Consider the following 23,025-nt stretch of genomic DNA (forward strand, 5'->3'; position numbering starts at 1 on the left):
CCCTTTGGGGTTGTACTTTGTGCGCAGGGTTGAAAAAATACAATTTGGGATGCATTTAAATACAAAATGTTCCATGCTGTCAGCGTTATGTGCATTATGAAACTGTTTTTTTGTGCAAGCTAGGGTGTAGAGTTCCAATATTTTTTCAGCTTTATAAATGAGGATGCATATTCGTGATAGTAAAAAAATCAGATTTGGAGATAGGTAACTTAAAGTGAGACGTCAGAAAGGTGTTCGTTCCTTTGGCAGACCGTTCAATTAAATATTTCACTAAACCAATTACAGTTATGTTTTAACGACTAACAGCCTAGAATTCAATAATACGAAGACAAAAAATTATATTGGCTGTCTCTTCATCTAAAAATAAATCAATCAGGGGATTAAACGAAGCCAAGTTCAAGAGATCAGTTTTTCTAGTAGCTAGGTGTTAATATTTAATGTGCTGGTGCTCTCAAAGCTCACCTTGAAAACATGACGTCTAAAATTCCTCCAATGTTATATGCTTTTCAAAGATTAGCTTCTAACCTCTCAGATTCTTCACCGCTCCCACTTTTGGAAGTAATTAGAGCAACCAACTCCTCATATGGGGACAAGGCTTTTCCTTTTAAAGCCAAGTAGTTGGCTAAACATAACACTATTCAATCTCACAGAAAACCTTTTTGCCTCTCAGTGTCAACTAGCCAACATCAAATCCAACTAGAGTTCAATCTCCAGGACAAATTATTAGTTGAGAAGGCAGTTATTTTATGCTGCTGGCTCCATCTGAATTCTGCTAAACCAGGACCCCTAAGATTCCATCTAAAAAAGGAACTGGATTAACGGAAGACACCATCATGATGGAACATAGTCTCTGCTTTAGCTACCAAAGGCTTCAATTGATGCATGACAGAGACACGGGGCTTGACATATTCAGACTTGAAAAGACTAATATCAAAGATGTCTGATCAGGTACGTGATGAGCTAAACCTTAATGTATCTTTCCCTATGGCAATACCAGCTCTGGAAAATGTCTTGACTTTTCGCCTGTCAATCCGGAAATAGCTTGCAGCTTGCCTCGGTTATTTGCTCCCTATTCAATCTTTTAGCTAATACTGGGAAACTGACTTCAGCATAGAAAGCGGCACAGATGATACAGACTCTAAAGAAGGCCAATATGGCTACTACTAATCTCACCAATTATCGACCAATCTCGATAATTTCTTTACTGGGCAAGCTATTGGAGGGACAAGTAAATCAACAACTCGTGGATTATCTAGCGGTTTATAAGATTTTGGATCTGTCACAATCAGGGTTCCGCCCCTCCTATATCACTGAGACCACCCTGCTAGCAGTTACTGACCACATCAGATGTTCTCTGGATGCAAATCAACCATCCATGCTTGTGCTGCTGGACTTGTCCACCACATTTGATACTGTGTCTCATCCCAGGCTGCTCCGAAGATTACAGATTTGTATACATGGCACTGCACTGCAATGGTTGGCGATTTTCTATCCAACAGAACCCAAACCATCAGTCTGGGCTCGTATAAATCACACACCATGTTACTGGATAAGGGAGCGCCCCAGGGCTCCTGTCTTAGCCCTGCTCTTTTTAATATATTTGCAGCTCCCCTTGCAAAGATTGTCAAATCCTTTGGCTTCAAAATACTATCTTATGCTGATGAACGCCGCTAACAATCTCCTTTGACAGAGATCTGGCCATTGTGAAAGATGGCTTTTCTGCTGGGGTGAAAGCTGTAGCTGCTTGGATGATGGAGAATTGCCTCCAGCTGAACGTTGATAAAACAGAGATTATGTTGTTCGGTAAGGTCCAAAAGCTCTGGGCCCCGATTGGTGGCCCACAGAATTAGGCATAGCCCAACTCCCAAACAGATAGTCACAAACTTGGGCATCTGACTCGATCAATCTCTTACCATGAAAGAACAGGTTCTTTCTGTTACAGGTACCTGCTCTCCTATGATGCGCTTGCTGAGAAGAGCCTTCCATTTTCTCCCACTTTCAGCAAGGGAAACCTTGGTTCAGGCTCTTGTTATTAGCCGTCTGGATAATGGCAATACCCTTCTGGTCTAGGAAAATAAGATATTGCTATCTAAGCTGCAAGTTGTTACGAACACTGGGGCCCCCTAGAACACTGGGGCCCGTCTCATTTGCAACCTTCCTTCTTTGGTTGTGTCTTCTCCTCTTTGCGCTCACTACATTGGCTGCCGGTTCGGAAAATACTTATTTTTAAAACCTGTTGTCTTACTCATAAATCTCTGATTGGGAAAGGTCCCAGCTATTTATGTGCCTAACATATTAATTATTGCCTAATTAATTAGACTTCTGTGATTTAGTGACAAAACCCTACTTACCATTCATTCCATGGGTCAGAAAGTCTCGAACTGGGGGCAGGCTTTCTCATACATTGCCCGCTCTACTTTAATGAGTTGCCATTGCACATTCGCTTGCGCTCTGATCATTTTAAGTTTAGGAAATTACTCAAAACAAAGCTGTTTTAATGTTTAGATTCCTGTTGCCTATCATCCTTTCTCTGCTGAGATACTGCTCCCGGGGTGATTCGTGCACATTAAACATTTCAATTCATAATAATATTATAAGCCCAGGACATTGAACTACTAAATACAAGAACAATTGGCACAATTTTCAATCAAGTTGTACCGCATTTTAAGCTCCCAACCTCCTGGGAGCTAAAGACCTAAGGCTGCGATTGAGTTTGTTCGACATAGATAAATCCCATCAAAACTGGAAAAACGGAGGTGGAAAAACGGAGGGGAGAACACCATCTGTCACTTTTGCAACCGCAAAGCTAAAACTCTGACACAAGTGTTATGCTTGTACACAGCCATATATAGCGAGCATAAAAACGTATTGCTTCCATACTAGAGAAGGTGAAATATACGCACCGCCAAGTATTACTAAACCATGCTTCAATAGCAATCAAGGTCAATTGCTAACAGGCTTGGTAAAAATTATCGATTTAATCACAGACAATCTCACAAATGTAATTTCCCCAAGGGAATTGTAACTCGATGACTTTATAACTGCACAATTCACTGTGCATTTTACGATTTTCTTTATCACAATGAGGTGTATTAAACGGGTTTCAGTAACTTTTAAAAAAGATTTAATTTGATTATGTTTACACTGAAGCACAGAAACGCCGTTTTTTATTAACACAGTCTTTATAAGTCCCAGAGTAAAGACAGTTTTGGCGAAATATACATTCTCAGGTGACATTATTTGAATCCAGTTTTTAGGTCGAGCAGACCTAACCCTCAATGCGTGAGCATTGATGGTGTCTGCTTCAGACCTAATGTTACCCGTATTTGGGAATGTGGACAGCAGCCAGACGCGCGCCTGTTCATTGTCAGATTTCACCTCGGGAGCGCGCTGCTTGCTGTGTGTGCAGTGTCAGTTTCGCTTTTCATTAGTTTCGTTTTCCCGAGGCTGGCTTTGAATGAACACGCTTTCTGTGACCATTATCTGCAAATCTGGCTTGTGAATAACATGCTCGCTGTTAGCATTATTTCCAAAGCAGGCTTTAAATTATTATTTGCAAGCTGCCTCGTAATGAACATGCTCATTATTTATGAAGCTGGCTTTTCATTATTTTTTTGGCGCCATGGTTTTCTGCTGAGCACTATGCACGTAATATTATGTTTTTAAACGCTCCTATCCCTTTAAAAACCTACAACGCCCGCACCCTACAGCGCCCCGCACCCTACAGCGCCCCGCACCCTACAGCGCCCGCACCCTACAGCGCCCCGCACCCTACAGCACCCGCACTCTACAGCGCCCCGCAGCGCCCGGCGCCCCGCACTCTACAGCGCCCCGCAGTGCCCGCACTCTACAGCGCCCCGCAGCGCCCCGCACTCTACAGCGCCCCACAGCGCCCCGCACCCTACAGCGCCCCGCACCCTACAGCGCCCTGCACCCTACAGCGCCCCGCACCCTACAGCGCCACGCACCCTACAGCGCCCCGCAGCGCCCCGCACTCTACAGCGCCCCGCAGCGCCCCACACTCTACAGCGCCCGCAGCGCCCCGCTCTCTACAGCGCCCCACTCTCTACAGCGCCCCGCAGCGCCCCGCACTCTACAGCGCCCCGCTCTCTACAGCGCCCCGCAGCGCCCCGCACTCTACTGCGCCCCGCAGCGCCCTGCACTCTACAGCGCCCCGCAGCACCCCGCACTCTACAGCGCCCCGCACTGTACAGCGCCCCGCACTCTACAGCGCCCCGCAGCGCGCCGCACTCTACAGCGCCCCGCACTCTACAGCGCCCCGCCCTCTACGCCCACACTCTACAGCGCCCCGCAGCGCCCTGCACTCTACAGCACCCCGCACTCTACAGCGCCCCGCAGCACCCCGCACTCTACAGCGCCCCGCAGCCCCCCGCACTCTACAGCGCCCCGCAGCGCCCTGCACTCTACAGCGCCCCGCAGCGCCCCGCACTCTACAGCGCCCTGCAGCGCCCCGCACTCTACAGCGCCCCGCAGCGCCCCGCACTTTACAGCGCCCTGCAGCGCCCCGCACTTTACAGCGCCCCGCACTCTACAGCGCCCCGCACTCTACAGCGCCCCGCACTCTACAGCGCCCCGCAGCACCCTGCACTCTACAGCGCCCCGCACTCTACAGCGCCCCGCACTCTACAGGGCCCCGCACTCTACGCCCGCACTCTACAGCGCCCCGCAGCGCCCTGCACTCTACAGCACCCCGCACTCTACAGCGCCCCGCAGCACCCCGCACTCTACAGCGCCCCGCAGCCCCCCGCACTCTACAGCACCCCGCAGCGCCCCGCACTCTGCAGCGCCCCGCACTCTACAGCGCCCCCGCACTCTACAGCACCCCGCAGCGCCCCGCACTCTACAGCGCCCCGCAGTGCCCCGTACTCTACAGCGCCCCGCAGCGCCCCGCACTCTACAGCGCCCCGCACTCTACAGCGCCCGCCACTCTACAGCGCCCCGGCAGAATCAGATTTACTCACGCGCTTCCACAGTTCGTTAGGTTGTTGCAGTTTGTAAGTTTCAGTTTCGTTCTTACTTGTTCAGGGACAGCTGGCTTTTTAAAGATTTATAGCGTGTGAATACATATTTGTCAACTCCCCGCACTCTACAGCGCCCCGCGCTCTACAGCGCCCCGCACTCTACAGCGCCCCGCACTCTACAGCGCCCCGCACTCTACAGCGCCCCGCACTCTACAGCGCCCGCAGTGCCCCGCACTCTGCAGCGCCCCGCGCTCTACAGCGCCCTGCAGCCCCCCGCACTCTACAGCGCCCGCACTCTACAGCGCCGCGCAGCGCCCTGCACTCTACAGTGCCCTGCGCTCGAGAGCGCCCCGCAGCACCGCGCACTCTACAGCGCACCGCACTCTACACCGCACTCTACAGCGCACCACACTCTACAGCGCACCACACTCTACATCGGTACCGCACTCTACAGCGCACCTACTCTACAGTGCACCGCAGCGCCCTGCACTCTACAGCACCCTGCACTCTACAGCGCCCTGCACTTTACAACACAAATATGAATAACATTGTTCACTATTACAATACTAACTAACAAACGCAGAAAAAAAATGACTATAAATATGTTTGAAAGCATTGCTAGCTATTCAACAACAAGTAGCAACTTCCAAATAATCATCAAACATCAATATAGACTATAACAAAGAATTTATGCAAAAGATTGTTATATACAATGCCAAAAACTCAAACTTTAATGCTGCGAGACCTATTGCATTGTAAATGCTTGTTTTTTGTAGTCTGTAGTTTTGGTGCTATTGTGTCCATACCGAACTAGAAGCACTTCTTTTTAATAAAAGATAGTACTGGAGAACAGTATCATATATTACTTATGTGTAATGTAATGGCCTTGTCAGGAGGTTTTGAAATTAAACCTGCTTTCATAGACTATCATTTTGTAACTTGAATATGCAGGAAGAATTAAAGAAATATTTTAATCATTTTGTTTGAATAACATTGAACTTTGTCAGGTATGTTTTTTTGTAGGTCAAACCAGAGCCCTTCTTCAGTTCATCAGGAGTGGGCCTCAGTAGTACCTAGGTAAAACCCACCCCTCATTAGTACTAGTTTAACACCTGAAGATCGCTGTCGGCAACTGAAATGTGACCTTTGCATGGCGTGTGTCACTATATTGCATTATGCGTGGCTTGTTTCTTTTACTAGCTTTTGATCTGTTTAGTTGAAAACATTTTTTTTTAAATCTGCAGATTATGTAACAGATGATACCTGTGGCAAATGCAGTAAACCCATAATTACGTAGCAAAGGTCTCAGCTGCACAATTCCAGTGTCTATGCTATACAGTGAACAGGAGGGATATATGCTATTTGTAATCAGAGGGAAGTGGTGGGGCAGAAACATAGAGATTAAAAAAGATGTGACTCTGCAATGAACTATATCAGCAATTCTGAGTGGTGGATTTGTCTGACTAGGTTGTTCAGAGCTGGAAGCTGCCACTGAGAATCGTCAGTCATCTCTTGCTCAATATCTGCTTGTTGATGACCATGAGTATATGGTGCAATTGTTTTCTTGTAAGTAAGCATTTGGGAGCTGTGACTTCGATGCATTTATATGTAAGACAGAGAATATTGAGTGTGATTCTGGCTTTTACTGGAAGCCAGTGTAGGCTGCTGATGCTTTTGTATGTTTTGTCAGACCAAAAACCACTCTCTCATGGGCATTTTTCACCAACTGGAAACGTTTGATTTTGTTGACAAATACCCACACTACAGAGGTGTTAAACTGGGACAGGGTGAATTGGAGTTTGTTTTGATGAAAGGAAGTTACTGCCATTGCTATTACTTGTGACTTTAGTTAAAAGTCTGCATCCCACAAGGCTCCATCTTTGTGGGCAACTTGAAATCTATATTGATTCATAATGTCGAGTGGCATCTCATCCTTGAGATTTTTTGAGGCCTGCTTTGGGGTTTTAGTTGAGGGATCCCCGAGGTCAGGAACTAAGTTCCCGTTAAAGTGTGGCCAGGATACCTGCCCATGTACACAGAGATTAAAAGCACGTACATGGCATATAGCACTAACCAGGGTGGCATTACCATTCTCTTTTAACAAAATCGCCCTGAGGGTGGCAGGAACACTTTTTCTTCTTAGCTGTGACTGCCTCACTGAATTCCTCCATCCGAATCATGTAGAGTTTCTCTGCAAAGTGGAGGGAGAAGTAACCATATGCATAGACCATCGCAGGCCGCTCCCCACTGGGCAAGAGACCGCTCCCATGCTCAAGGGTTGCGATGGTGCAGGAAAAAATGGGTGAGCCAACGAATCTACACTATGAGTCGAGCCAAGGGTTTGCCCTAGCTCTAAAAGCCCAGGCAGGCTACGAGCACAGAAAACAATCTGCATGGCAATCATGCAACATACATAATTGCAGTTACTTCTTTCGAGGGCTGTAGTGGGTGTATGATGAGGTGTCTTCAAAATTCAAGAATGTGCATTTCTTTTAACCTTCAGAAATGTTTCACCTTAGTACATCAGTTTATACCAAAAGAATATATTAAAAGCGAGTTTTTAAACATCAACTGAGAAGCACTTCTATCCCAGCCCTGATAACAATATTAATAGGAACTATGCAGCAAACCAAAATTCCCATTAAAGATGGAGCGACAATATAGGCCATTAAATCAAACACAAATGAGGATCTTTGAACAGCACGCATCCTGAACCCATACATTAGAATTTGTTCTTCTATGGACAATGAACAACAAGTACTGTCATGTACAGTGTATATTATTGACACCTGCCTGTAAAAAATGCAACTCAGCCCAATACCTTTTAACCCAACCATCAGAGATCAAGCAGTATGGTATCTGCTGCCATTTTACCCTTTAGGCAGATGGTATGTAAAGTAACCAGAGAAGGGACAGACCGATTTAGACAACTGATGTTGCTTAGTAAGTCCTGACATGTATTTTAAAATGGCAAAGCACTCAATTCTGGGTAATAATGGCATATTAAATGCACAGTCCTTGCTCTGAAAACACATCTTAGTGTGGTGGAAAGGAAGAGGACAAGCAACAATTACTGGGGAGCAACGAAGGAGACAGGAGAAGCATAAAAAACAAGCCCAATCCCCCTTAAAAGGAAGCCCAAAACTAATATCTTACCAAAAGAAGGCCAACTCAAAATTGACGGTCAACATCCAAAATTGTAAAAAAAAAGCTATAAAAAAACAAGCAACAGAACAGGAGGTGCAGGAAGGATGGCAGCAACAATGGAAAGGAGGGGGTCAAGAGCGAAATTGCCATAAAATATAAGCACGGAAGCTGAACATGTGCCCACAGTGTAACATGAGCAAGAAAGAAATAAAAAAAATATCCCCCCAAATGAACAGATAAACAACCAAAGCGTAAAGATACAGTACCTGGTCCCTGCTCCGTGGGAGGGAACAGAAGACAAAAAGGAGGGTCAAAGAGGAAGGATTGACCACTAGCAAGCAAGGATTTTTAACCCCTTGCGTGCAGGCGTATTTTCCGCCTGTGCTGACTCCGCCTTGCGCGGGCGGAGTCATGACGGAACGGTTCCGTCATCAGCACAGCTCAACCGATGCTGATGACGGAACCGTTCTGTCATCAGCATGGAAGGGGTTAAAGAACACCGAAACAAACAAGTGAAAAGTAGTGGGCGGGCTTTCAGTCCACAAACTAAATACAACAGGTCTCGATGCTCGACCTAAAAACGTTAAGTATGGTTAATGCGCTGCATTTTGTAACACTTTGCTGCTGCAGTGCCATCTTCTCAGGTAAACAAACACCAGCGACTGAAACACCTTTCATGCCCTATTTTTACAGACAGGAAGGAGTATTCTGCTGAGGCACCTCTGATTTACATGAACTCCAGCCTTCTTCTTCAAGTGTAGAATGAAATATGAGACTTTGTCTTTTCAGCCACTCAAATATTAAAACACCCCTGCTACATTTGTTGACTAGCTGTTATTTAGACTGTATAAAACCAAAGACATCATTTGGCAATTTTAAGTATATATATTTAAAGTGAGTGTGTTCCTTTCTTAAACTATATGATATGAAATCAAATTCAAATGGTAATCAATCAAATTGCAGTTGAATGGGGTATGAATGAGGGTAAACTGGCATTTTGCACTGTATGTTTCCTACGTGTGCATGGACTGTGTGCACTTTGAAAAACCTATTAAGCAACAGATAAACCACAATTCATAATCTCTATTAATAATGTTCCTAATTACTCTAGAGCATGGGTACTCACAAACATTTGTCCAGGGGCGAATTACTTGGGGGGCGTGGCTATGCCGTTTTCGGGATGGCCGCTCGGAGCTGAAGCTCTACTGGCCGTAACCCTGAATTGGCTGTTTCCCGGTGTCATACACGGCCCAAAATATCGATGGGCACTGGACGTGCACGGGTGGGTCCCCCCCTCTCCACAATTCTACGGCGGCCTCGGGTGGGGATCCACTAATCCTTGTGCAGTTTATCACCAAAGCCACTACCTAGCTATTTAACGGACGGCTTCTGTTAGTGTGGGCCTCACTTTACCTGCAGGAGACATACGCGAGGGGGAGACGCTCCATCCTTTCCCCCCAGTTGAGGGCCCACCCGGGCGCACACTGTGCCTAGCTATATACACAACCTGCTAAAAGTGGTAACGAGGCGGGCCTTTGCTCTGTTGCATTTCTTGTGTCTCCCCTGCACCCCACCGCTACTTGCCAAGTCTTCTGAGAGCTAGTGGGTCGCTGCCCTTGGTCTGACCTGACAGGTCGCAACGTGGGCTGCAAATATCCGAAGCAGTGTGTGCTCCCCTTCGAAAAGCTTCCAGAATCTGTCGGGGAGCAGTCCGGAGACATGGCAGAAGGCGGGCAACCCCAATCTACCTCGGCAGAGGTCCCGCACCAGCTTAAACCATTACTGCTGGAAATAAGAGCAGGGTTTAAAGCACTGGGTGTCCGCTTCGACGCCCTGGATAGAAACACGGCGGAACTGGGAGCCAACATCCAAGCACATGATAGATGACTAGATAAGATGACTAGACATTGTGGAATCTCGGACGTCGGACCTAGAAGATAGGAGGGTGCAATCGGTGAAGAGGTTAGACCGCATGGAAAGAATCCTGAAGGAAGTCTCGTCGAAGAACGAAGATTTGGAGGCGCACAGCTGGCGAAACAACATACGCTTGATGGGTGTCCCGGAGTCCACAGCCGCGAAACGCATGGACACATTAGTAGAAACAATCCTCACAGACCTTTTTGGGAAGGAATCTTTCACTTCTGGGTTTGTGGTGGAGCGCGCCCACAGGTCGATGGGCCCCCAGCCCAACCCCGGTTGCCCTCCTAGACTCATCATAGCACGCATTATGAACTTTCGGGACAGAGAGACAGCTCTGAGGCTAGCACGGTAACAAGGCGACCTCTCCTGGCAGGGTTCCAGACTGTCGCTGTACCCAGACTTCACCGCTATGGTTCAGGACACTCTGAGGAAATATCTGGGGGTGAAGGCAACGTTAAAGAATTTAGGGCTGAAGTAGGGTATGGTGTACCCGGCCAGGCTAAGAGTAGAGGTGAATGGTCGAGCAAGTTTTTTTGAAAATCCTACTGAAGCTCAAGAATTCTGCCACACTTATAAACAAAACAACAAAGGCCCTGCGGAAACGGATACTGCCTCACCTCCACACAGTGGCTCAGCGAACAGTGTGGATTTGTTCTCGAACTCTGGGCATGGCTGATTGTTGATGACTGGCCGCCTTTCACTATGCCGCACGCTTCCTATGCAGGCAGGATCATCGAGGATTAATATGTTGTATATAATGTTCATTTGGGTTACTAGGCTGTTGGAGGGCTAACGCCCCCCACTTTGGTGTACACCTTGGGATTGTAATGGAGATATCGACATGTACCATGATTGTTACACTGTTTACTGGTATTGACACTCCATTGGTATTGTTGCACGTTGTTATTCAATTGGTATTGCCTCTCCGGATGGGCTTGCATGCTGGGTGGGTGGAGGAGGGTGAGGTATTGTTTGCATTGCATTGCACTGTAGCTTTGAATACTTTTTCTCAGTTTACGACAGATGGGCTCCGTACTTGGTTTTATCCTAGGCATGATTGGTATGCTTTAAAATGGCGCAGTTAGGTTACAGCGATTGTTCTTGAGGTATCACGCTGGCGACATGGAACGTCAGCGGTTTGAATGACACGCGCAAACAATGGCAGGTGGTTCATTATTTGCTCCGACACGGGGTTGATGTGGCCTTCTTGCAGGAAACCCACGTCCCCACTAGCGATCACGCTAGGTTCGCCTCCTCATGGGACCCAAATAGATTGTTTGCGAATTTCAGCAATTACGCAATGGGCACAGCTACACTTATACATAAGAGGTTACACTTTAAAAGTCACTCGGTCACTTCCGATCCCGATGGCAGATACGTGATAGTGGTAGGCACACTGCTTAATCAGAAGATAGAGCTAATTTGTGTGTATGGCCCAAACACCGACTCCCCTGATTTTTATTACAAGCTGCTATCCAAACTGCTCCTGTTGGGCCCCATTCTACTCCTGATGGGGGTTGATTTTAATGTTGCCCTACACACTCCCGCTGACAGCACTTCTAAGGCTCAGACGCCAAACCTCGAGCCCGTGGGGCTTTGCGATCTATTTGCGTGCAGTTTTCACTCTTAGATGTGGGCTGTTCACGGGACCCGGGACACACCACTAAAAAAAGAGAAAAAAAAATAAAGAAAAAAAAATATAAGAAAATAAAAAAAACATTTGTCCAGGGGCCAAATCTGTGGTGTAACCGAGGGCCGCACTGATGCCAGCATGGTGGCGGTAGGAGCCTAGGTGGGTCAGAGATTGTGTACGGAGGTCTAATTTTTTTTTAAAAATAAACAGGCAAACATTTATTTGCAGGTTAATAAATGTTTGGCTGTTTAGTTAAGAAAAATTCTGAATATTAGTGCTCAGCAACTAAACAGCATCTCATGCTGCTATTCACCTGGGGGGCCACATGTGAAGGTCAAGAGGGCTGCAAGCGTTCCCTGGGCCGTATCACTGCTCTAGAGTTTTGTACAGAGTTAAGTGGATGGACAAAGAGGAAAGTGGAGTTGCCACATTAAATTAAATGCAAGGACAGTTTGAACTTTTGTAGATATGTTTGCTTGTATTTCATACATACTCCATGTTTGAAAATAGTAGCCCCATATACCTCGAATGGAAATATGCTAGTGTATTTTAGCAATGTCTTCTTCCACTCACCCAATCAGATAAGTTATTTTACTTAGTACAATGAAATGGAGTACATTTTCGCGTACTTAGAGTGCAAAGAGGGGAATTATTTTTCAGGCCTGGCACTATGCAAGACTTTTTGATTTCATTATAATAATGTTACATACCTACGTATAGGGGGTTTCTATTAGTCTTCTTCATTCATTAGTCTGTTGTATCTTTGACATTATTTCTTCTGCCTACTAGAGCTAGAGCACAGGCAATGGTCAGCCTAATTCAGACATTGTTGAATTTTACAGTAAGTGAAGCCATTCTACTTTTTATAATAAGCACATCCACATAAATAGTAGTTACCGTTAATGCTGAAGACTACCAAGGCAATGTGAGCTTTTTGAGACAAAACCATATTTTGCTTTTAAGCAATTTATTTTTTATATTGACAAGGACCCTATAACTCCCCCCAACAATGAAGCTATGATGAAATAAAAGCAAGGATTAACAAAGCCAAAAGGCCGGCAGGTAATTTCAGACCCATTGGCTTTGCCAATGTTTGTTTACTATTTGGTCAAGCACGTCTTGCTTAATACAATGCTGACGCAATTACCAAGGATCGCTTGTACAGGGCAAGGGCTTGAGTACGGAAGAGGCTGAAGCACTTGTGTGACCTCGCATTTGTCCTGGCACACTTTTCTTCAAACTGTGTGCTCTTCTTTAAAGGTTTAAAGGAGGGATGTCAGACAGCCCTCACCTCATTTTACCCTCTCTATGTTTATTTAAATGTTCTCTCTTTATTAGTGTGTAGTATATATGTTCATAGCAGATGTGTAGAGTGTAATATTCTATTTATTATCATTGTTGAATATGGGTGGGGGCTTCGAATGGCTCATAATGCCTTTTGCCTTCCTCAATAACTGTAATAATAGCATATTTCCACCTGTACTTCTGCATATAAGGTTCATGTTATAATGGATTTTACATGTATTTGTTATGAAAAATGTATAGTACGAAAATCCGGATGTAAGGAGTAATAATTGTGCAGTGAGGTAAAGTCACATTGAAATGGTTTTGTGACTATTAGAAGAGTACTTTCCCTGTGCAGTCTCATTGTAACATATCTGTGAGGCAGTTGACTATGTCATAATAATATGGAAATTGGCCTAGTAGACTTAACTTGTTATTGCTCATAATAGATGTTACTGGTTTGAGGGTTTTTGGGTGGTTGCGTGCGACCCAGGTGCCCTCTAATAAACTCAGGTGAACAACTCAGAGGTGCTGAGACCAAAGGTAACCTTTCCTCTGTTGGTATCTTCCCAATTGGACAGTGATTGTCTCAGCTGCAGCAAGGACCAGAAAGTATCTTTAAACTTGTGAAGGTCACTACAGTTTCCACTCAGTGCCAACCAGACAGGACTCTGGACTATGCGTCTCTGGCGATTGCCCCATTTTGGGAGATTCAGTACTTTTCATCAAGGGGCTGATGTCTGTTACCAACTGGCAAAGAGGAACATTTTATCACCCTCTGACAAGCTATTCAGCCTTTCAGGAGAGCCCAGTAGGAGTCCAAGTTGTAGAACTGGATCTCAGTCAGAATCAACCGTGGACATACTTGCTTCTCTTTTGCTAATTGTTTTTTTGCTAATTTTTGATGGGCCTCTTCAGCGCCGTACTATTATAAGCCACCTCTGCCACCACCCCTCAGATACAATGGTGCGCGCACCCCAATCATTTGCTTAGTGGATCATTACTATTCTTGGTCCTGCACATAGTCTAGCAAATTGTGCTCAAATACATATTGTTGGACCACCCAGAGGAAATTAAATAGAGGGAGCATTGGCCAGGAGTGTTTTTTGTGAAGTTTTGTGATATAAGATTGGTTAATTGCACTTCACACATTTCCTGCAGCTGCTGTTCATAATTGTGGCCACCTAGGTAGCTGATATTATGTTTCAAGAGAAGACCAATTTTTACGCTGAGAGAGGAATAGTTTTCATATCTTAACAGACATTGATAAAGAGGGTATCCAAATGCTAAAAGAAGCATTTACAAGTGATTAGGTGTCATGTTGTCCAACCCTCTCGTCAAAATCCAGGCAGTAGCAAGATATTGGTTTTGGAGAGGTTAGCTAAGCATGTACACTTACCGGTTATATAGGTTCACTTGCATTTTATCTTCTATTCTCTGAGCCTGTCTGAACTTTAATGCATTCATTATGATTTCGCATTGTGCCTTTCCACCATCACACCACAGCTGCCTACATTATACCAGGGATTATAACCATTGTTCCATGGTGAGAAAGTTGCTGGAAACCGACCCCCCCACTCCACCCCCTGTAATGCATACTTTAGTACACCTACGAAAATGACTCTTCAAAGTATGGGGTGACCTCACCACCATGGTGTTTGGTCTGGGGTACCTGGGTTGGGTCTGCACCCTGTACACTGCTCTGTCAGCATCTCTAACAGCTTCATTATTCAAAAGGGCACCATACAGGGCTGCCCATTATCCCCCTTCCTTTTTGCCCTGGCAATGTAGCCACTGGCATGCCATCTCCGCCAATGTGCTCTGGCCTGGAGCATCCCAGATCGGAGCATATACCACATCATTTCGCTTTATGCGGACGATGCCTTGGTCTACCTACGGTACGTTGGCACCGCCCTTCATGGAGGGTCGGCGCCAAGTTGCATTAATCATGCTCCAGCATCCACTGTTGGATGGCGAGCTTGGGGCACCTAACTTTGAGCTTTACTATGCTGTGGCGCAACTGAAATGGCCGATAGCCTGGTTGCACGCTCCAGCCTGTCATGAGTTACCGCTCATTCCTAAAGTGTTGGGGTGGGGGGCCGAGTATCTACACATAGCTGTCTGACGCCATTGTCTGTCCTTATTGTGAGACGAGACTGATGGCAGTGGCCCACGCCTGTTGGCGCATGTTCGTGCACCCTAGAGGCCCCCACCTTCAATACTCCAGTGATTGACATCTGTGAACTGCCACGATTGATGTCTTTAGTTCATCGCGCCGACTCAACCCCCTGGAGGGATGCAGGAGTGGAGTAACTAGGGGAACTTTCCCATGAAGGAACCACCATGTCATTCCAGGATATCATGGGCACTTAAAGACTATGTGCTGGTCAGCTTTTAACCTTTCTTGCCATACAACATCCGCTGTGAGAAACGTGCAACATCGGGGATAAAGAGCCCCCTTCCACAGCGGTACTGAACATGTGCTGTCATCTGACAATGCTCGACATGCCATCACGACCCTTTACACATCACTCAATATTGCCCCTCCAGACCATGCAGTTGTGACATGCTCCATGTGGGATAGAGTGCTGCAGCAGCCTCTATTGGACTCGGCTTAGGCCCACATTCTTCAGTTGGTGAAGGGGATATCCTGTAACCCTAGATTCCACTTTACTCAATTCAGTTATTTACATCATACCTACCTCTACCACCCACCAACCCGGTGCATTGTGCACATGTTCTCGGCATTATGCCCTAAATGCCCCCACTGTAAATTACAGAAAGCTGGGTTCTACCACATGGTATGGGATTGCCCAGTGCTACACCCAATCTGGCAAGTGGTTACAGCCTCATGACTGAGATGGCACCCACGGCTGAATCTTGCCTGCTGGGTCTATGCCTCCAAGTGAAAGGGGATAAAATCTTCTACCCGGTCTTTGTATTGTTCAAGTGCCAAGTAACAATGGCATGAAAGGCGTCCACCCCAACCTCCAGCGCTGGCTTACTGTATTATTGACATGGACCTGGGCGGAAGCCCACACTCTCTAGCTGCTTTGCATGACAGGGAAGTCCCACACAGGTGGGGATTGTTGGGAGACCTTACTGCTTAATGTAGAAGCCAAAAACCATGCGCCTTCACCTTGACTCGTGCTTGCACAATCCACACACAAGCTTGCGAACACATGCTCATAAGTATGATGGCAGCCCCTGAGACCCACAGCGACCCGTGGGTTCAAAGTCAACACATACCACTCCCTGCCTGAGATACACATCGGGCCTGACCACTCAGACTCGTGACAGCAACATCGGTCTACCATGGAAGAGTCCCCTGCTGGGGTCTGGATGCAACTCCTGCTTGGGTGGTACCCCTGATGGGAACTCCCCTTGGATACCCCTTGCTCATAAGACACATACCTTCTCATGTCCTGTAGAGACTCCAGAGTTTCTCTCTTCTTTTTCCATTTTCTTTTCTTTTGTGAAATATTGTTCATGTGTTTGCTGTATACATTTTCTCGATGGGCAATCCAGAGCTGAAGGCACTGTCAATTCACCCAAAAACTTGACTTGTATTCATGCTCATGTCTTACTATGCTTGGAGCCACATTTGAAGTTGATGTTGTACAATGTGTAAAACTTTAATAAACACATAAAAAAAGCATGGGATGATATGAATCACTTGGCTGCATCTGCTACGTTCCCCTCTCCAGTGATTCCTATTCATCTCAACCTTGCCTTTTCACCAGCACTTACACCGGGCCCTTTTAAATCCTGGAGGGAAGGAGGGTGTCTTACCATTTCTGACTTGTTTCATGGATGGGAGATTCTGACCTGTGAAAAATGCCAACAAGACTTTGGCTTACCAAATTCTGAGAGACACCATTACACTCAACTGAAACATTGAGTTCCCCATCCTGACTTGAGAGTAGCAGCCACCAAAAATGTTTCTCCAGTTGAGAAATTTGTAAGGCAAGCGAGGGGGGAGGGGTAAACGTACTATCTCCTTCCTCTCTCTCCTCACTTTTAACTGATACCTCCCCCAAAATTCGTCCATGTCACATAGATTTTTAGACCCATATACTAGGGGAAATGATCTCTGACGAGCAATGGCGGAAGTTATGGTGTGACTTGCCTAGGTTCAACCACTATGGCGATAAGAGAACCCCATTATCAAATTCTGTATGATTGGTATCTCTATCCCACTAAACTCGAAAGAATTTACCCAACATGGCTGACCTGTGCTGGAGAGGGTGCGAGTTATTCTGAGATTTCATCACATATGGTGGGACTTTCCCATAATCTGTCCTTTCTGGTCTGACGTTTTAGCTCAAATTAAAGACTTAGGGCCCGATGTAGGTAATTCCTATTTACCGACTCTTAAATACCGAATCATACCGATTCGGTATTTAAGAGTAGGTAAGTAGGAAGGGCGCAGATGTAGGTAATTCTTATTTTAGAATTACCGAATCTGTAGGTTTCGGTATTTACCGATTCGGTAAATACCGAATCGGTATTTCCTATTGATTCCTATGGGCTTTGAAGGCCATAGGAATCAATGGGAAATACCGAATCGGTATTTACCGATTCGGTAAATACTTGCTTGATAACTTTATTTCGGTCAAAAGACCATAAAAGTGCATATAAAATACATCAGCACAAACAATAAATAATCATAAAATGTTTAAGAAAGAATTAAACTAGAAGTTATCGCAATATAAGACATTAAAACAGTATATACAGCAATTAAGTTAAAAAAGGTTGTCTCCTACGCCACATCTTAAATAGATAACGAGAAACCGCAAACACAATGGGAGATGAGTATCATGAGTCAATATCCTACAGGCCTGTGTGAAATGCAAAAGTCCCAAGTTCTTACAAATAGGTGTTAACCAGCATTTTCTAATTGCAGAATAGGCAGGGCAGAAGAACAGTACATGGGCTACATTCTCAGTTTTGTAGCTACATGCAGGGCAAACTTCATTGTTGGGTTTTAACCATTTAGATGTAAAGGACCTAATGGGAAGAGTGCCATGCCTTAACTGTAGATATAGCTTTCGAGCAACTGGGGGTTCAATTAGGTCCATGAATCCCTCAACTTTAGGTTCTGGTTTAACTAGGAGAAACTCAGATGTCAGCGTGCCCAGTGATGCAGAGCTCATTAGTGTTTGGTAATTTAACATACGTATCTGAGAAAGGAGTTCATTCTTAGATATCCCGGGGCAAAAGATCTCAGGGGTTTCCCACAATTCAAGAAAACCTAGCTGGGTGCTAACAGCACTAATATGCTGCAGCCAAGGGATCTTTTTGTTTTTAAGAAGAGACCAAATCTCAGAGAATTCCGCTCTGTACGCAGCCAATTCAGGGACTGACCACAACCTCTTCCAGTACATAATTGGTCTAGCACTTGTGATCTCGTCTATTGGCAGCATGCCAAGATCAAATCTAAGAGGGATCAAAGGCGTACTAGATGGTAACCCAACTAAGTTTCTAACAAAAGACAGCTCCACCTTTTTAAGATTCGTTATCTGCTTGTGCCCCCAGAGTTCAGCCCCATTAGTTGCTGCCAATCTAGCCTGGTGACAATATATCTCCAGGGCTGGGGTCACCGGCCTAAAAGTAGACTCCTTAAAAACTTTACTTATGCCCCCGCTAACTGGGATAGCTTGAGTGTAGATTTAGCAATCTGCATGTTCCAATCAAAATTCTCGGTCAGAGTGACACCCAAATAAACAAATGTTTTAACCCTTTCAAGGGGGTAGCATGTAAAACAGGGTTTGGGCGTACGCGCTTAGGGGGGTTAAAAATCATAAACTTTGTTTTTTCTAAATTGATTTCCAATCCCCGAAGGTCGCAAAACTCCACAAAGCCATCAAGTGTTTTTTGAATGCCCGATGATGTTCTAGACAACAACAAAGTGTCGTCTGCGATCATCAGAGCGGTCACTCGACCTGTAGCCAATTTAGGGGCATCATTGTTTACCACACCATTCAGATGCTCCACAAGGCCCTTTATGTAGAGGCTAAATAACGTTGGTGCCAACACGCACCCTTGGCGAACTCCTTTTTGGAGAGGAAATTGGTCTGTGAGTTCTCCATGCCTACCGCACCTGACCTGGGCAAAGTTGTTTACATGTAGCCTAGAAAGAATGGCTAACAAATAGGCCGGGAGGCCCAGGTCTGCTAGTACTCTCCACAATTTATCACGCGGGACTAAATCAAATGCTGCCCGCAGGTCCACGAACACAAGGTAGAGGCTGCCACCCTCCACCTTTGCTGTTTTCCAGTACAAGACCTGCAGGCGAAATATCTGATCTAGGGTGGAGGTGCCGGACCTAAAGCCTGCCTGGAGTATAGACAATATCCCATTTTCCTCGATCCCCCCGAGAATCCTATCAAGGATAACCCTCCCCATCAGCTTTTGAGATGTATCGATTAGGCTGATGGGTCTATAGTTAGAGGGGGTTAATGGGCAGCCCTTTTTAGAATAGGCATGATTTCTGCTCCTAACCAGGTAGGAGGCAGGTCGTCTCCCTGCAGAATGCCATTGAATAAAACAACCAAATAGGGGGCCCAGATTTTCGGTTGTGTCCTAAACAAATCCCCTGGCAATTTGTCCAAACCTGGAGCCTTATTAGGAAGCAATTTACCTATAGCTGTCTCTACCTCAGCCAAGGTAAAAAGTTCAACTGGGGCGAAGCGTGAGGGGTCTGCAATTAACCATCCCCGCTCTTCAGCCCCGCTGACACTTTGAGGTTGCTGGAGTTCAAGAGTACTAACAGGCATTCCATCAAACTCAGAGGTGCCATAAAGAGCACAAAAGTTGCTTTCCCAGATTGAAGGGGCAATGTTGGGGGCAAGTGCAGGGGTATGCCCACTAAGTCCAGTTGCGACAATGGACTAGAATAATTTGGAGTCTTTGGATCTAAGTGCAGATCCCATTTCCTTCCACATAGTGGCCTCCCGTTTCTTCTTGGCATCACAGATTGCCGTTTTATACATGATGCGATGGGCCTCCCTGTTATTGGTTTTTATTGCTGTAAGAAGGGCCTTTTGGCCTTCCGACAAGAGGTATTAAACCATCGAGAAGTCGTGGTTCGGGGCTGGTTTGTCCTTCTCACTGGATACAAAATATTTTTTAGTATGGCAACCAATTGAATGTGTATTTCAGATGCCCTACCCAGATGGCCAAATTTCCCCATATCTTCAATGAGTGGAATGACAGTCTCATATAATTCGGCGAGTTTACTAGTGGACATCTGGAGGTCTGGCCATTTAACCCTACGCCTACAGTTTGTTATTATTAAAGGCACAGTGGCGCAATGTTCAACCAGAGTATGGCATTTCAACCCAAAGCTCCCCGGCTTAAGTGACAGGACCAGGGCATTATGGTCACTGTCAGATCTTTCAATGACCCTGAGCTCATACAGCCTGTCCCAGTGCCTGGCCTCTATGAAGATATAATCGATTACTGAGGTACTGAGTTTTGATCGATTAAACGGGTCTTTCCCTGGTCTATCATGCTCCACCCTCCCGTTGCATGCTCGTAATGATGTCGCTGACGCAAATGACTGGAATTGCAGAACTAGAGGGGTCCACGCCTTGACCCGGGTAGTCAGTGGCTCAGGGATGGCCCACAGCAAATCAACCTCATCAGGGTCACCCAGATTCGGATCCATGAGTGGCTCAAAGTGACAGTTAAAATCTCCACCCAGGATTAACACGGTGGAGGAGTCAATCGACTGAATGAAGGTTAACAAGGTTTTAATAGCCTCTGACTCAAGGCCCCGCCTAACTGGCCTTGAGTATACATTGATCAAAGCAATATTTGGCCCATTTGACATTATTATTATTGGACATTTATTAAGCGCCTGGTTACGCCACTGGCGTGTCCCCGCGCTATGACAAGTGAAGTGGCTGTCCCCCCTCCTCCCACAAAAGCTATCTGCTGAAAAGATGCGTTTTACTCAGTACTCATACTCAGCAATACACACTGGACATCCAGTGAATTAGTTGGGATTTGTGATGCCTTAACTCCTAGGTGCGTACCAACCCATATGGACAGCCCACCCGAAGGCCTACCTCTCTCACCCATACTTGCCAAGACATCGTATGTTGCAAAACCCTGAACACTACTTTCTTTTAACGCCCAGGTTTCCTGCAACATACAAATATCATGTAAAGCCATAAAGGAGCCCCACTCTGGAATGGGCAATTTACTCTTAAAACCCGCCACATTCCAAGAGAGGATTTTGACATGGGCAACCGACAAGTCTTGCTTAATTGGTTCACAATCCAAAGAACCAGAGAGGTCATTGATAACAAAAGGGCTAAGATCTGTCCCCAGCTTAGGCTCACAATTCAGTAGATGTCGGTCATCAGAAGAAGTGGCAATTGCTGGATGAGTAGTTTGTTCTGATGCCTGGACTTGCGCTAGGGGGCTTGGTTTAGCATTTGCATCTTGGGTCTCAGTAGCAGGTGGCATGTTGATAGGGTGCCCCGTTTGTCAATCGCAGTCATCAAAGCCTGAAAAGGCATCGAATCGGTTTGCGACTTCCAGCGGGGTAAATGGTAACAAATGGTCCATCCTCCTATTTCCTAACAAATGGTCCATCCTCCTATTTCCGTTTCTATGGCTCCTGAAAGGTACGGTATCCCAACCAAATACATTTTCCGCAGTCATATGATTAGGTGCATGCATCATATACCGGTTGTTAGATGGTATAGACGTTTTGATCTGCGGGCAGGCTAGAGCCCCAGGGTAGATTATAGGGGTCACTAGAGATCTCGGATAAAAATAAGTCAAGTCACATGGAACGATGGAATTACCAACGTTCCCTGGAATCCAATTTAGGATCTCTAAAATTGATAACAATTAGGTCCCCCTTAATGTCTTTCACTCTACTTCCCAACCAGGGGAGTCGCCGAACATGCAGAATCTCTCCATTGGTATTAAAAGAAAGTGGTCGGTTTTGGCTAAGCCAGTGCATGGTTTTATTTTTTAGCTGAGGAAACCCTTCCCTCCTGCCATCCTCTAATGTCGGGACTCCCGTGAGCACAACCACAAAAGGAACCGCCTCTGGGGGTAGTTCAACTTGGCGCCCCCTATGCTTCTCTGCCCTAACTGGGCTGGTAGTTCCCCTCTCATCTCGCATGTTTCCTGTGGAAGGTTTATTCCTTGCCTTCAGAGCTTCACTAGCAACATGCAGTACTGGTTGTTGGACTGATTTAGGGGGTATTGCCGTGTGTTGTTTAGGGTTCATAGGCTTGCTAATTTTGTTTGTACCCTTATGGGCAACAGGGGTAGGAGATGGCACTATAACTGCGGGGGGTGGCACTGGCTTCACAAGGTCCTTAAGTAACCCAGCATTGTTACTTATAGCCAGTTCTAGATTCCCCAGCCGTTGCTCTACCCTCTTCAACATCTCTATTATGGGTAATATAAATGACCTAATTAAGTGTTCAATACTTTCAAGAGGGACAGCAGACGGTGCTTCCTTAGGCCGACAGTGTAGAGGACTAACTAGACCTGGTGGAGTTCGTACAGTCAATACAGGGGCTTTTGGAATTAGTGCTGTTTCCATAGGAGCCGTTAGTGTTGGGACAGTTGTTACAGTGGATTTTGAGGTGGGTGCAGTTGTTACAGTGGCCTTTATGGTTTTACCAAAGTCTGAGTGGCTAATCTTGCTTCTTTGCGGTTCGCCACCCCTCTTTCTTCTTTTATTTGGTGGCGGACCATGAACTTTGAGCGTGGCTGGTTTCCTAACCTTTTTTTAATGGTCTCAACTACTAGTAAAGGTGGCTCAACTATCACATCTACTCCTATGATAGAAATGCTAGAAAGGGATACATTATCCATGTACAAAGTGTTAGAAGTATCAAGTAGAGGGGGCGTGTCTCGCAAGAGTATAGGGACACTATCTGTGGATAAAGGGTCCTCGTTTTCAGTGTGGGAACTTGCATCAAATGAAATGGTTTGATGCAAAAAGTCCAAGGGAGGTCTACTTTTCATACATTCAATAGAGCGACGTCGCTCAGCCCTACGCTCGGCCAAAGCACTCTCCCT

General features: G+C 46.0%; 1 protein-coding gene across 3 annotated transcripts in view; it reads left to right on the forward strand.

Annotated features, from left to right (window-relative positions):
• MTX3 (metaxin 3) overlaps nt 1-23,025 on the forward strand; it is a 212,767-nt gene that overhangs the window by 659 nt on the left and 189,083 nt on the right. The window lies entirely within an intron of this gene.

This window comes from Lissotriton vulgaris, chromosome 3_1 (genome assembly GCF_964263255.1).
Source record: "Lissotriton vulgaris chromosome 3_1, aLisVul1.2, whole genome shotgun sequence".
Lineage (NCBI taxonomy): Eukaryota > Metazoa > Chordata > Amphibia > Caudata > Salamandridae > Lissotriton > Lissotriton vulgaris.